We start from the raw sequence: 14,399 nt of genomic DNA, 5'->3' as shown, positions 1-14,399 counted from the left end.
AGCATAATTATAGGCTGGCTACTGTTTCCTGCCTAAGCGTTCTATCGATCTGCCATTTGTTTACTGTGACGTCTATCAACATAACAAGCAAACTAAATCAAAATGAGCTAATGTGTGTGTTTACTACTGAATCAATAAGCTTTGCAGTGATTATTCATCGTTGGAGCAATAACTGGCCTTGGTTGATTTGTCCTCTTTTCCCACAATTTCTTTGTTGTCTTTCGATTAGTCAGCAGGAAATTTTTCTTGAAACTCTCGTGGAAATTGCTTCAGTTAATATTTCGTCTTTTTCAACATTCAGCACGTTAAAGAAAATCGTATCCCAACCGTAACACATGCTCCCGAGACACCGAACTGTATTCCTCGAGGCATCGCCAGCTGTGACGACCACGGATAACGCGTCTCCCATATCTGATGACACGCCTCACAAATGCTAAGGTGCCACCCTCCCGATGGGGATCCTCCCGAGAGAAAACGGTACCGGCAATCAATCGATCGATCTGCCTTTTGCGGTAGGCAACGAAGAAGAATGTCCTCTGCAGGGAGTGTTCCAGCTTCACGGACAGACCGACAGGCACACGATTTGCAATCGATATCCGGTGTCCGATCCGTACCGGGTGGTCGCCCTGCTGCGGTAACAACGGTCGAGGAGAAGACGAGTCGTTTCGACTCACCACGAAACATGAGCATTCAGCCCGCGGGCAACTTCGCGGTTACCGTGGGCATCCGGCTACCCCACTAATCCGATTGTCCGACTGTGTGTGTGTGCTGCGTATGGTCGCTTGCCCAACGGTCGGTCGGTAGACATTTTAAAGCTACGCGAAGATTAAAGAGACGTTCCAGCAACTCCGTCGAACCGAGCATTGTTGCAACTGGTGAAATGTAAATTGAATCGGAATAATTGATATCGTCTCATTGTCACATCACCACTTCGGCCACTTTTGTGAGCTGTTTCGTTCGTTTTTTCTCGCAACAAATCGCCCCCAGCACCGCATTCGGGCCAGCAACGTAAAGCTGTTAGTGGTGTCTGGTTGATTTTTTGTGTTAAATCTCGTGTGTTGTACGCTTGTTCCTGGGAGGAGAAATCGATGGAATTACTTGGCGATGGATTGTGGTTGCATTTTGAGTGAATTTTCATCTTTTTAAGGAAGCTATCTCTCTCGCTCCCTCTCACACGACTAGAAGCTTGAAGATGAAAATTCAATGGAAAAATATGTTAAAGGTGACCTCGCAAGCCTTATGACCTGGATTAAAGGAAAACAGAGCAAGCCAAGAATTTGCGGGGAAATTTATTCATTTATTTATTATGTATCATTGTGTCAACAGTAGTTTTTAACTAAGCTTCGACCTACTCAGAGATGTTCGAACGAGATACGAAGCTGAACCTATCCTGAGAGGATATAAATTAATTGAGGATGATTTGAAAATACTTGGTGATTTGGTTGTTTTGTTTTAGTAATATGTCTTAAATACAGCAAAATGATTTTTTAAGCGCTTTGTTTTTCTTATTCCTTTTTTTATGTATGAGGAGGAGGTGTTCTTAGAGAGACCAATCTATTGGGTACTGTGTACATAGAACTATATAATTATAGAAAACATCTTATATCGGAGTATAACAACAGCCATAGAAGATGCCCCAATAGTTCTTAGGCGTTAGTCTATATCCACTGACATCGATCGATGTAGATCGATCGGAAGAGCAATCTACGTTTGGCAGAACGACCGCTAAAACAGCACAAAACACTGGTTCCTTGCCAGTGTTTCCCTTTGTTACATCCTGTCCGATCGATTCGGGTCGTAAGTTTTCATTCAATTTCACGAAACAAAACGTTTGCCAAACTCCACTTCTGTGCCGCTTGCAATGTATCGCGAATGTTGATGTTACATCTGCTCCAGATACGTCGTCAAGATGGCACGAAACCACACCCGACCCCGGCGGGGGTCGTCGATGTATCGATACACGCCCAGGCGTCCCAGGCGTCAGTGTCCGCCGTGTGTCGGGGCGTGGGTGAGATTTCCGCTCGAAAGAACCGATTTGTGCTATTTTTATGGCCGGTCTCTAGTCAGTTGCCCCACGGAGTGTAGGCAGGCAAGGGGGCGGAGAGATCCGATTGAGCACTCGGTGGTTTGTTTTGTTTTCCACCACCAGACCGGTTATTGGACGGTTGGTCGGTGGAGTGTGGAATCCGCCTGGCGATTGGCGGGCTGTATCGTGGCGTGGATTGGATGGTGATGATGGGTATGTGCTGATTAAATGGTGGGATAAATTAGCCGTCGTGTAAGAAGAGTCGAAACACTCTTTGGTGCGTTAGATAATCGCTTCAAGTAAATGGTGTGAACCGTACCGGGAAGTTTGAAACATTCCAGTGGACGAAACGAATCAGCAACAGCAAATGGAATTTATTAGATTTTAAATGTGGCATCTAGGAACATCGATCCGTATTGTTCTTTAAGACGTATTGAATCATGTGTGTGTGTGTGTGTTTGTTGCTTACCCAATCCCTTAAACTTGTTGCTTAATCTCTCCTTTCCCACTAATTAAAGATCCATTGTGTATCGACACAACGCTCCAAACTTCATTTTTTCTCCTTCTTCCTCAACAAAGCCGACAACACCGGAAGCCACAGTCCGGTGGCTCCGGAAACGAGCGATCCGCAAACAATGGCAAATTAGTTCACCGGACCACAACACATAATCGTGGCGCAGGTCCACCACTGCCTTTTGACCGCCTCACACGCACACCTAGTCGCCAGCCATCCGTGCAACCGAGACACGTCGGTCATACCGAAGCGCCATTTTGTTTGTTTATTTGGATTTTTTATAAACTTTGTTTTTTTTTCCCCCACCAGCTTCCGGTTTATTTGGGCAAAAATTTCCGGTGTACCGGGGTTGAATTCTAGCTCTCCCAACCAGCCTGCCCAAGCTTGACTGCTCGGTGCAATCGAAACCGTGGTGTCCGTGCTCGAGCGAAACACAACAAGTGACAATTGGTGGCAATTAAATAAAATTCAATTGAAAGAAATTAATTTAATTTACCGAGCACTGGGATGAGGCTTTTGTTCGATAGAGGGCGAGAACTTTGGAGGAATACGGGAGATCATGCTGCACAGTGATGTTTTGGTGTTTGGTGGAATACGTGATTGCAATACGCGGCACGGTTCCGGCGCTTGTTGTGTGGATTATGAAATTGAATTTGTTCACCGTTGCCTAACGCCTTGTAAATTTTAACTCGACAGAAGATTAATTTAGGGGAAAATAATTTATTGCCGTGGTTCCGGTTGGTTGGGTTAAGTGAAAAGTCCAGTAATTCAATGAGAGTGTTGAGGTATATTTGGTCAATGTAATGTTTTTAGAAGTTCAGCGAATGGCTACAATCATTGTAGCGTTCAGCATAATATGATTAGATAGGGAAATTGTGGTCTAATATGAGACAGAATCATCTCGAATCAATATGCTGCGTGTTGGATGTAGTTTATGAAATTGTAGAACTATGTTCCGTAAATGTTGATGTTGTAGAGCAACAACAGAGGTGTTGTATTCTACTTGGACTGCAAGAACGAACAAGAGGTTTCTCATGCAATTATCACAAAGATTCGTCTTTTCTTTGAATATATAGAGTCTTTAACAAAGTTTTGAATAAAATATAATTTTTGATATTTATAGTTAAGGAAACAAATTCAATAACATATGCTCTTATTCTAAAAAAAAATGAATATGTTGATCAAATATCTGGTTCCAAACACGGATTTGCTCTACCTTAATAAGTATGCAGGTTACGAGCTGCTACAATTCAAGGACTTGCCAGCTCTTGGAGATATTAGTCGAAGATTAAATGAGTCGTAGATGTGCCATAAACTTGCCATATTTGAGCAGCCAAAATTCACAACAGCATACTACGGTATTGTTTTTTTCTGGGAATTCAAAATGAATTATTAAGTATAAATTACTAGCTGAACGTTTCCCCTGGAAGTTCAATACATATATAGAAGCATATCGTTTTTTGTTCAGAGCTTGTCTCTACTTACCGTCCGAGTGAGGCCATAAGTTGTACTCAGACTTGTCTGCTATCGCTTCAAGGATTTCAGCATTTACCAAAGTATTTTTACAGTGAATCAATAATCTTCCTCTTATTTCGTGAGACATTTCGTTTAATAGCGCAGATGATGATCAGTCAACACGAATTATTGCAGAAAAGTTAAAAAATGTTGACACATATTACAATTAATTATTACCGAAGAAAACCTGTTAGAAACACAATCAATTACATGCCAATTTTAAATCCCCAAATTGAAATTCAAAGAATTCTCTTCCGTTAAACAGAAATTCACTAGGTTGAAGCATTAAAATATTCCAGGAATGAAGACACAAACGCAACACAGTCGTCCATTGAAACCACCATGAGTAACCATTTACCGACATAGCCGGCAACCATTTAAATGGTGTGAATCATCACAAAATTTCGAACCCCGCTTTGGTCCGGATGTACAACGAAACCAATATTTCGCTGGCCCGGATGTGTGCCAGCGGATGCGTGAGCGAGCTAGATACAGCGCTGCGAGTTCCTGTCTACTGCTACTGCCGGCCAGATTCACGGTGGGTTGGGCGAAAGCAGTGCACTTTTCCGCCTGCAGACCGCAGTGCAGCACGACGCAGTAAGACAACATTGAAAAGGGGTTCAGGCGGTACCGCGTGCTCCGCGACAAGATGTTAGTAATTTGCATATAGATTAAAACATCACTGCACAGCACTGGAAGGGCGTCCGAAGCGCATCCGATGGGAATAAGTGCCAACAGGGACGGGAAGATAGTGCCTGGTGGTGGTCATGGCAAACGTTCAAGATGTGTCCAGAGTGGTCGAGTGCGTGCGTGTGTTTGTGCTTGGTGCGTTCATTAGCGCGTGCATCGTGTTGCACTTAGCGTAACTCTCCATTGATCGATAAACAATGGCAGCAAGTTGTTAAGGGCTGGCGCGCGCTCGTTTGTGTTTGTAAGCCTTTCGTAGCCCTTTCGAGTGTTCTCACAGGCATACAGGTAGAAGAGGCGAAAAAGAAAGGATCATAAATGCAGGTTTTCCACAGGATTTCCATCGTATCCCGATGATTGAAAGTATTTCACCGAGCCCGTGAAAGATAACATCATGCGGGTTATTACGATAAGTGGAAGCGGATGTGGATTGTGGAGGCTTTTTTGTTTTAATCTGGGATTATTATTTTTATTTCATCACTCACGTGTGCTCACTTGCCTTTCACGACCCACATGGTGCTTTAAATCAAACCAGAGAGCCAACGGGGAGAAAAAGGTGGACAGGAGTTGAGAAAAAATTCTATTCCCTGTTTTTCCACAGTCGGACAGAGTAAACCATTAAAAATGGCGTACTGAACGCAAACACACACACACACACAGACACACGCGCGGTCTTTTACGGTTAGTGCAATTATTTTACTCTACATCGTGTGTGTGTTCTCTTGGGTTTAATGTTGAAAAGTTTTCACCTTTCTTCTGGCCCTTGTTTTCCTTTGTTTTTCCTTTCCCTGTTTGGCCGTGCGTAAAAGTGAATTAATATGTAATATGTGGCTTGTCCGGAAAAGCGCTCTACCTGACGCTCGCATGCTGCCCGGGCGGGTTTTGGGTGAGTTGAATGAGCAACCAGCAGATTGTTGATTGTTTGCTTTTAATTAGGAATGCTCGAGCTCGATACGATCTTACCCAACCGTGCCGTGTGTTTACTAATTGTGAAGGAAAAGTCAAATCGTTTTTCCAACAGAAAGCCGCTGAGATGAATTGACTCGAATGACAGACTGATCAACAAGCTACAAATCCACTACATGATCGTTTGTGTACGGCAAGCCCTTTGTTTCAAATAAATCGATTGTCCGAAAACACCAGCACAGTCGAAAGTGCGTGTAATGAAAAATGAAGTGTTTTTTCCCCGAGACGCCTTCATTCTGTGGCCTGACCACAACCAGCATTAACAGCTCGTTCTTTTTATAGCTAGTGGAACGATGTTGTTTGGGACTTTTTTCTTCTTCCACCACTAGCCACTCACTCCATTCGTTCCCGGGATGCTTTTGTTGTGGTGTGGCGCGTTCGGCAGAGGTCTGTTTACAGCCGGATCCAGTTTGGTGCAGATGCGTGAACGATTTACGATCAATGTCGGGGTGAGGGGTTTTAGTTTTTTTTTTCGCTCTTTTGTGTGTATGTCGGTACCGGATCGGATGATCGGAAATCGGAAAACTCAGCTGCCGAATGTTTGCAGCGGAGCGAATGATGTTTGTTTGAATGTGAGATAAAAATTTGAGATACATCAGCTGTTGTGCAGTAAAAAAGCGGTGTCTTGGAGAGTGAAAGTGAAATGATCTTAGTGAAGTTAAGCGATTCATGTTGATTGCATTTCTATTCTTACTATAGATATTTGAGTGGTTGAGATTTTTTAAATAAAATAATTGTATGACAAAATCAGATAATTAAACAAACATTTTGTATGTAGTTTCAAAATAATTTGAACGGCAGAATCTTCATTACAAGTCTTTAACAGCCATAAGAATATGACATGAGATTTTCAGAAAAAATGTGAGAGATCTCTTAATAACGAACATAGCAACACAATAAAGAAAATTTCAAATTTAATGTACAGTAAGCGGACGACGGTGAACAAATAATGAAAGTATCAGTCGAAAAATCAAAGAAAGATTAACAAGAAGTAATAATAAGAAGCAGAAGTAAAAGAATAAGATAAGAGCAATGAAAGCTAAAGAAGATGAATAAGAGGGTGAAGGAGAGTTAGGAGAAGAGGAAGAAGAAGAATTAGAAGATGATGGAGAAAAAAGAATGAGAAGGAGAAGTAGAAGAAGAGAAGAAAATAAAGAAAGAAAGAAAGAAATAGAGAGCGAAAATAGATTAATATTTATAAGAAGATTTTTTGAAAGCAGAAAAAAGGAGCATTTGAATCATAACTCTATATTTAAATATAAAAGTAGCAATTACAATAAGAATTACAAGAAGAAAATAGTTAATATGAAGAAAATGTAGGGAACTACGAGTGAAAAAGCTATAAGAGTGGAAAAAATAAGGACAGAAAGGACAGGGTGCGAGAAATTAAAGGAAAAAAGTGTTTCGAAATAAAAACTCAATAAAACATCATTAAATGTGTTACTTAAAATGAAAGATTAAACAATGAATCATGATAAAAATATCAAAAAAATAGCAAAATATCATCTGCTGAACTGTTTCTATTTATTTTCCATTCGCCTGCCCAATTCTCCTTTTAATTGCACAATCACAAACTGCACTACAATGATGCAACTTGTCTGTATCGCGGGTACCGCGTGTATCGAAAGCGAGAAAGTAAGGCTTTTAATTATTTAAATCACGCGAGCGTGACCAGCATCTTCAATGCTGGATGTCCCCGGGACAGTGATGATTTTCCATCATGTCGTTCGCGGCCCGGCTCGAGGTAATTAATAATAACGAAGTGTATTTCAATTGTAGCAATCGAATGGAAATGAAAATGGTTATGTTATTCTTTCTGGGACTTTTTTTGTGTGGCTCGTGCAATGAAGGCACACAAATGGAAAATTTAATTAACCCAAGCGCTTGGTGTGCTGTGGAATAATGATAAGAGTAATCTGTCACACCCGAAACCGGGTGTTTACGATAACTTGTTTGATGGCGACGAAGGTATTGGGGATCCTTTTATCATCGCTTGGTTTGACCGCAAGACTGGGAAGTATGGCAGGAACACTTAAAAGAGCAACTCAAGCAAATCAAAGAATTAAATCACACTTTTGCAGAACCACACCGAGGCACATGGCACAAAAAAGGGTCAACTTTAGGGGTTGTGGTACTAATAAATCAAATCGTCCGGGTAAGGTTAAAGCAACTCCGTGTTCTCGTTTCGGTTTTCTTTTTTGCCTTCTCGGTGGTTTCCTGAATCTAATTCCTAGTGGAAGAGGTTCCGGAACGGTTGGGTTCAAGGGGCTGGTGAAACTAACGCTTGTGGCACTAAAACCAAGAACGCGCCGAAAGGTACATGAATAAACATTTTTCTGCATTTCTGTCGTTCTGAACGGATGACGGGACCACCACGATTCGTTTCGTACCGAAAAAGGGGTTTGATTTTATTTTTGGAAGCACCGACCATGTTTCTTGATGTTCGAGTTCGGTTTTGAGGTGAAACATTCTTCACCACCACCAGACGTCAGACATCACAGTGAGGGCCTCTGTTTGGAAAGGTGCATGTGAATGTTTGTGGAAACAGGCAGAACCAGCACCAGGCTTTACCCGATGTGTCTGTCAAGGACGCTTTGCTAAATCGAAACCAAATTCCCCACGTAGACCAGCTGGTCGACATGGCAAAGAAATCAAGTTCCGATTCGACGACGACGACGTTGCCGACGTCAGATCGAATTTATATGCAAATTACCACCACTCAGCACTGACCGAGATGGACGTCTGGGTTCGGAGGGAAGAAGGCCGCTGTCCAGACAGCTGTGTGTATCGGATTTTCCTACCCAGGAAAATGTATCCGATGAGTGTAGAAAATTGTACATTTGAATGTTGAATCGACACAGCAGCAACATGAACAAATCAATCAAAGGAATTCAAATCCAATTTAAATTCAAAGTCCTTGCTGATGTGGAATTTACAGGATGTTGAAAGCTTTTTTCGGTCGGTGTTATGCGAAGCGAGATTTCCTTCCGCCCGTCTGTGTTGCATGGGACAGTCAATTAAGCGAAAGAGGTAATTGTGTTGTAAAGTTTCTCGACATCGATAAGGAGAGTTTTGGTTTCTAGTGGTGAGTGATTTGGACGGAATAAAACATTCGCTTTTAACTGAAAGTCAAACAGAAAGTGTTAAAATATTCGTCAAGATTAAGGAATGTTTAATCATCAAAAGGAGTGTCCTCATAGTTTTCTATCATGCTTCTTCAACTGAGCTCTTCTCGACATAAAAGTATGATAAATTGATGATTGTAGGGAGAAAACTCTTTGCCATCTTAATTTTGGAATATTAATTGAGAATGATTTTCGGAGCGCTTCTTTCCAAAGAATTCTGATCTGAGCCTGACAAAGCATTCAATTTTAGAAAAGCCAAAAATAATGCTTCAATAGAGAATAGCAACAAAAATCCCAATCATCAAATCACCATTCTACGCAGACCCACTACTGACAAACAACGACTGGTTTCCTTTTGGAGCAAAACGCCGCTGAAATTGGATATTTCAATCCAAAACCTTTCCAAACCACCCAAGCTCTTCCGAGCCTCGCAGAAAGCCTCACTAAGACAGCTGGCCCGAGATAAGCCGGTGAATCCTTTTTGTCACGAAATCGGTGCGGTGTTACACTCGATGCTCGGCGGGCGGGATTTGTGTACGGCAAATGGAAAGCTTTTCGTGATTTTCCATTCGATGCGTACCACCGATATCCATACCGGTGAAGGTGTCTCCAGGTGGCGTGGCGTTTTGTTTTGTATGTTTGTCACCCGAAAGGGAACCATAACCGTTACCGCCTTAAGGCAAGAGTTATGTTTATTTAATTTATCTTTCCGGTGGTAGATGAAAGCGCACCCCGGGCGCGGGTTTTAAGGGTGGAAATGAGATGGTGGGTCGTAGTGGGGAAAATAGGAAGGTCTCTTTTTGCCGTTGCGGTTGTTGCGCTAAGGGCTAGAATGGCCGTCGTCATATTTTCGAGAAATGGGAAAAATATGTCACTGGTGGCATGTTGAAAATTTCAGGTGAAAAGCTAAAAACATGGAGCGGAAATTCGGTTTGGATCAGTGATAAAGGTACGAATTCAAGCGTTGAGTTGAGGGACATTCGATCTTCCATTGCCGTAATGAAAATGTTTTTTTATATAAGCTGGTAGAAAGTTTGAGTTTTATAAAAATGAAGATAAAACAACTTTAAAACAGATAAATAATTTAAACTAACACGATTTTGAATGATTTAGGAGAGGCTTGGGCTGGTAAAAAAATTCTCTCTATCAGCCATATTCATGTTGACTGCATGGCAAAACAAAATATTGCAACTTTGAATCTTAATTTTTTTCTGATTTAAAATATTGCAGCCCATGTTAATTGGATTGTCTTAAATTTTGTATTTTATTTCAAATTTTGTAATTTAGTTGTTGCATTGTCGATGTTGTGGAGTTGAAACCTACCAGGCGTCTCCATCGCGAGCCTCATCAAGGAAGTTTGGGTGTACGGCTTCTTGTATATATTCAATTGTTTTTGTGATTCGTTTATGCAAATATTTAAAGCAAATATTTAAATTCTATCACTCAGAAGTTCAAATCAAGCTAAATATGTTCAATAAGCATGATTGTAGAAGCTTATTAGGCGTCTCCATTGCTAACTTTTTAAAGCTTGGTTGATTGTAACGATGATTATTTATTTATTTTTTAAAACAAATCTTTCACCTCTTCAATCGAATCAAACATTGCAATTTTATTTTAATTCTTCGTCATGTTTCCTCCAAAGTAAAAAAATAACTCAACTTTAAACCTCATCAAATACAGCATAAATTTAAAGTTAAACAAGCACATCGGAAAAGGGTGTCAAAAAATGGAATTTGCTGGGGTTTAATGGAAGGTTGTTCAATCGGCGAAATAAAAACACATCGATCCCATTTCTCCCCGCTTTCGGGTGACTTAAGCCTAAGCGACAGTTGATTTTTCATGGAAAATTTATTCCATTGTATAAAGGAGGGTATTGGCAAAGGTGGCAAGTGGCAGCAGTCGTAAGCAAATTGAGTTTGTGACCTTGTAAGCCTCTCCCTACACCCTTGCTCTAATGCGAATTCCACGAAAAGGGTGCTGATGAACTTTTCCCTTATTTTTCGTTCCGCTCTTGAATGTTTTCTAACGGACGGAAAAGAACCTGTCAATGAAAAGCCGTTGAAAAGTGGCTCGACATACGAAGCGGTGCGTGTTTTCTATCGCTCGGAACAATCCATTATCTGTATGGTAAGGTTGATGATGCGTTCCGCGAGTTCAATTACCTTCTCACCCGCTTCCGGTTCGGGTGTGTGAGGTGGAAAACTCAATCGGAGGGTAGGAAGAAAATACATTTAAAACCGCGGGGGGTTTTCTGGTAGGGGAGTTCTATTTACGTGGTGGCCAATGGATTGATTATTTCGGGTGTTCGGTACCGTATTGTCGTTACATTTGTTCTTGTTTTTACTAGCATTTTTTCGTTGTGGCTTTTCCTTTGTGTTAGGGTTTCAGGGCGGTGTATTCGAGTCAAATTTCCGATCTGTGGCATTCCGGTCCCAGCTTGAAATGAGGATTTGAATTGCAAATGCTCGTTTCGCTGCATAAAGTGACCGGGTGTCCTCAATGTACCACCAATACAGTTCGTGGGAGTGTGTGCCATACCAGCTGATGAACAACTTTGGCCACCAGAAAAATGAACAAAAAGAGCTCGTTTGCAGATGTAGAGCAGGAAACAAAGCGGTTTTCCACCTTTACATACTAGTCCCCAAAAAACGGAACAATCTGGCTGTAATCTGGTCCGGTGCTGGAGTTATGTTGAGCTAGTGGAGTTGAATGATTCATCGAATTGTTGTACGTGTGCATAGGTTTGTGTAGGTGTGTGTGTGTGTGCGGGATGAAATGAAAATTTTAACCCCGGAGCTTAACTTCATTAAACCATGGAAACGGATGGTTGCTAGCTCGGTCCCCGCTCGTACCAATGGTCTCACTCTCTGTGTGCGGTCTGGGGCTTTGGGGCGCCATGATGAACATTTGTTTATTATGGATCGAGAAAGATGGCGGGGGAGAAGATTGATCGAGATGTCGACGAAATATATGCAAAATAGATGCATTTTGTCGATAGTTTTGGTTGGAGCGGATTTGTATTGATTACAGATTAGTGAGATTACAGCGCAAAGATGGACTTGGTGATTAATAATTGAAATGGTGAGGTTTGTTGAGATCGTTATAAGTATCGTAGAAAATCGTTGATTGACTTGGAGTTTTAAGAGGAAATTGGAGTTTTATGACAAACCATATTCAATCTCGTGGAAAATGTCTGCTTGTTACGTGCATTACGTTACATGACGTACCTTCAAACTTTATTTTTGACTTAACAAAAACTGCACAAACTTCACATAAATTTCTTCGTTTTTTCATTTGCTTTGTTCACTTTCTAATATTTTTCTTTCATTTTGCACAGGTTTTCACTTGCTTTGCTTTCGTTTTCCATAGCTTTTGGCACATTTGTTTCGACTTCATTCCACCGCACATGTCTTGCAGCAACCAGACAAATCTTTCACGGACACGGACACGCTTCACTTAAAAGCACCAACACATCCTTGTCGTGATAATGTTACCCTTTTCCCTGAAACCACATTCAAATGAGTGTAATTAGATATTTGAAGCCGTTTCACAACAATCGCACACTTCCGTCCACAAACACGCCAGGCACAACGAGCTCACCGTTCACCTCGAGCTCCAGTGACCTTTTCTGCTTAAGGCCCAGTACGGGATGGGTCGGTCCGGGGAAGGCAAAATCGGATGAATCAAGATCGTTATCGGGATCACCGCCGTGCTAACCGCCACTTTCTCACTGAATACCGAGAAACACTCCCAGCTGGCTGATGAGGGAACGTAAAACGGTTTTAATTACACAACATAACCGGGTGCAAATAGTTTTCCACATGAGTGCCGTAATTGCGCTGAAGATGGTGCCGGGTCAGATACAATAAATGGTTCCGGCGGTAAGATGTTTTTTTGGCGTGTCATAATTACGGCCAAAGTGTAATTGGTGTTGGTTACTGTTTGGTCTTCCGAGAAGCGTTGAGTCGGAGCACAGACAAGAAAACCACTATGAAGGTAGGACAAACACAAAATGCAACTAAGACGTTGGGAGCAAAATTGGGTGAAAAATCAATGAAGAAAGTATAAAACATAAAAAACGGTAGGAAGAAAGAACGGTGAACCAAATATTGCCAAATAGACTAAGATAAATAGCCGCGGCCGTTGTAACGTTAGAAGCTTGCTATTCGCTTCACCAAAATTAAACTTCACAAAAAAATAAGCTAGACCAACAACAGCACCTAATACGGCCATTATTCAGCGTTCGTTAAGGAAACGAGATTAATTAAAACGATGCCTTTGATGTGAGGCAAAAGGATCTGTCGGAATAATCTAATTAACCAGCCTCGTCGGTCTCGCGGCAAGCTTAAGCTAACCCACCGAATCCGGTACACGAACGTGAAACCCGCGTACCGCACTGGCTCGTCTTTGGCTCGCAATGCTTTATTTATGCTTCTTAGGTTCAATTTAAAACTTTCGCAGGGCAAGAAGCACATGGCCGGCACGTGAGATGCGAGCTGGTTGGATTAACGACGACGGTACACACCGGGCGGGAAGAAAAGGAAACAAATTTCACTCTTAATGTTGAATTCAATTAACACATTTTCGGCGTAACAACGGGTGAAACATACACACAGCAACACACATGCACCGATAATCGCTCGTTTCGGTAACGGTTGGCACGGCGTGTGATGGGTAATTTTCCAAACAAATGAGCACGAAATTAACCACTTCCTTCGATCATAGCCAGGAACCGCCGTTGGAAAGTAACGGGCATTTTGGTGTGATTATTTTTTCACTCGTTTTTTAAGCAGATAAAAGGTTTAATACTTTCGAATAAATTTGTTAAAAATCAAATTGCACCTTAATTTAAAAAGGACTTTTTTATTATGGGTTACTTCAACTCCACTCACTCACTAGCTCACACTCACAGTAGTTCGATTATCCCGGGATCGTGCTGGTTGTGTGCGAACGCGGTCACGATTTGGCACCGACTAACGGCGAATTTCACGCTTTTCCACGTTACAAAATTCACTCGCGAGCAGCGATGCACAGAGCGATTCCGGCGGAACGGCAGATCACTTGCGGGTGAGGATAGGTGAGGAAAAGCCGAATGCTAGAATAACATCCCCTGCGAGCGCACGTTGGAAATGTGATAAAAGGAAGTCATGTCGTGCATCGGTCTCTCTTTCTCTCTCTTTTTCGCTTGCTCATTCCATTCACTGCTACCTTAGCGCATGCAGCCGGAAAACCGAAGTGGAAAAAGTAAACAACACCCGAACGGCTGACAGTGCCGACCGAATGACAGTGCTATCCGGATTGCAGCTGGCTGCCTGTCAGTCGTTTGGAGCCGGGTGGGAGCGAGATAGAAACGACAGTGTGAAACGAAACGATAGTGTCGACAAACTGTTGACTGCCTGTAGGGGTAAACTCTCGTCTAGTCATAAACAACCAGGCGCCTCCACTGACAGCATGCTGGCAGTTGAGCGCAAACGTTGTGCTGCGGTGTCGGTGTGTCTCTTGCCATCTAAATTGTTTTGCAAAAAGCATAAGCGAGAGGGTAAAGTTATCGTTTTTATCGTTTACT

At 42.0% G+C, this 14,399-nt stretch overlaps 1 long non-coding RNA gene across 1 annotated transcript; it reads right to left on the bottom strand.

The window, feature by feature from the left end:
• Nucleotides 1–12,060: 12,060 nt before the first annotated feature.
• Nucleotides 12,061–13,842, bottom strand: LOC118517129. Its single transcript, XR_004908263.1, has 2 exons — nt 13,676–13,842; nt 12,061–12,335 (listed from the first exon to the last, which is right to left on the bottom strand). It is a non-coding gene; the product is annotated as an uncharacterized LOC118517129 (long non-coding RNA).
• Between the last annotated feature and the right edge of the window lie 557 nt (nt 13,843–14,399).

This window comes from Anopheles stephensi, unplaced genomic scaffold (genome assembly GCF_013141755.1).
Source record: "Anopheles stephensi strain Indian unplaced genomic scaffold, UCI_ANSTEP_V1.0 ucontig53, whole genome shotgun sequence".
NCBI lineage: Eukaryota > Metazoa > Arthropoda > Insecta > Diptera > Culicidae > Anopheles > Anopheles stephensi.
The sequence above is the reverse complement of the archived record's forward strand: the minus strand, read 5'-3'. Positions and strand labels throughout refer to the sequence as shown.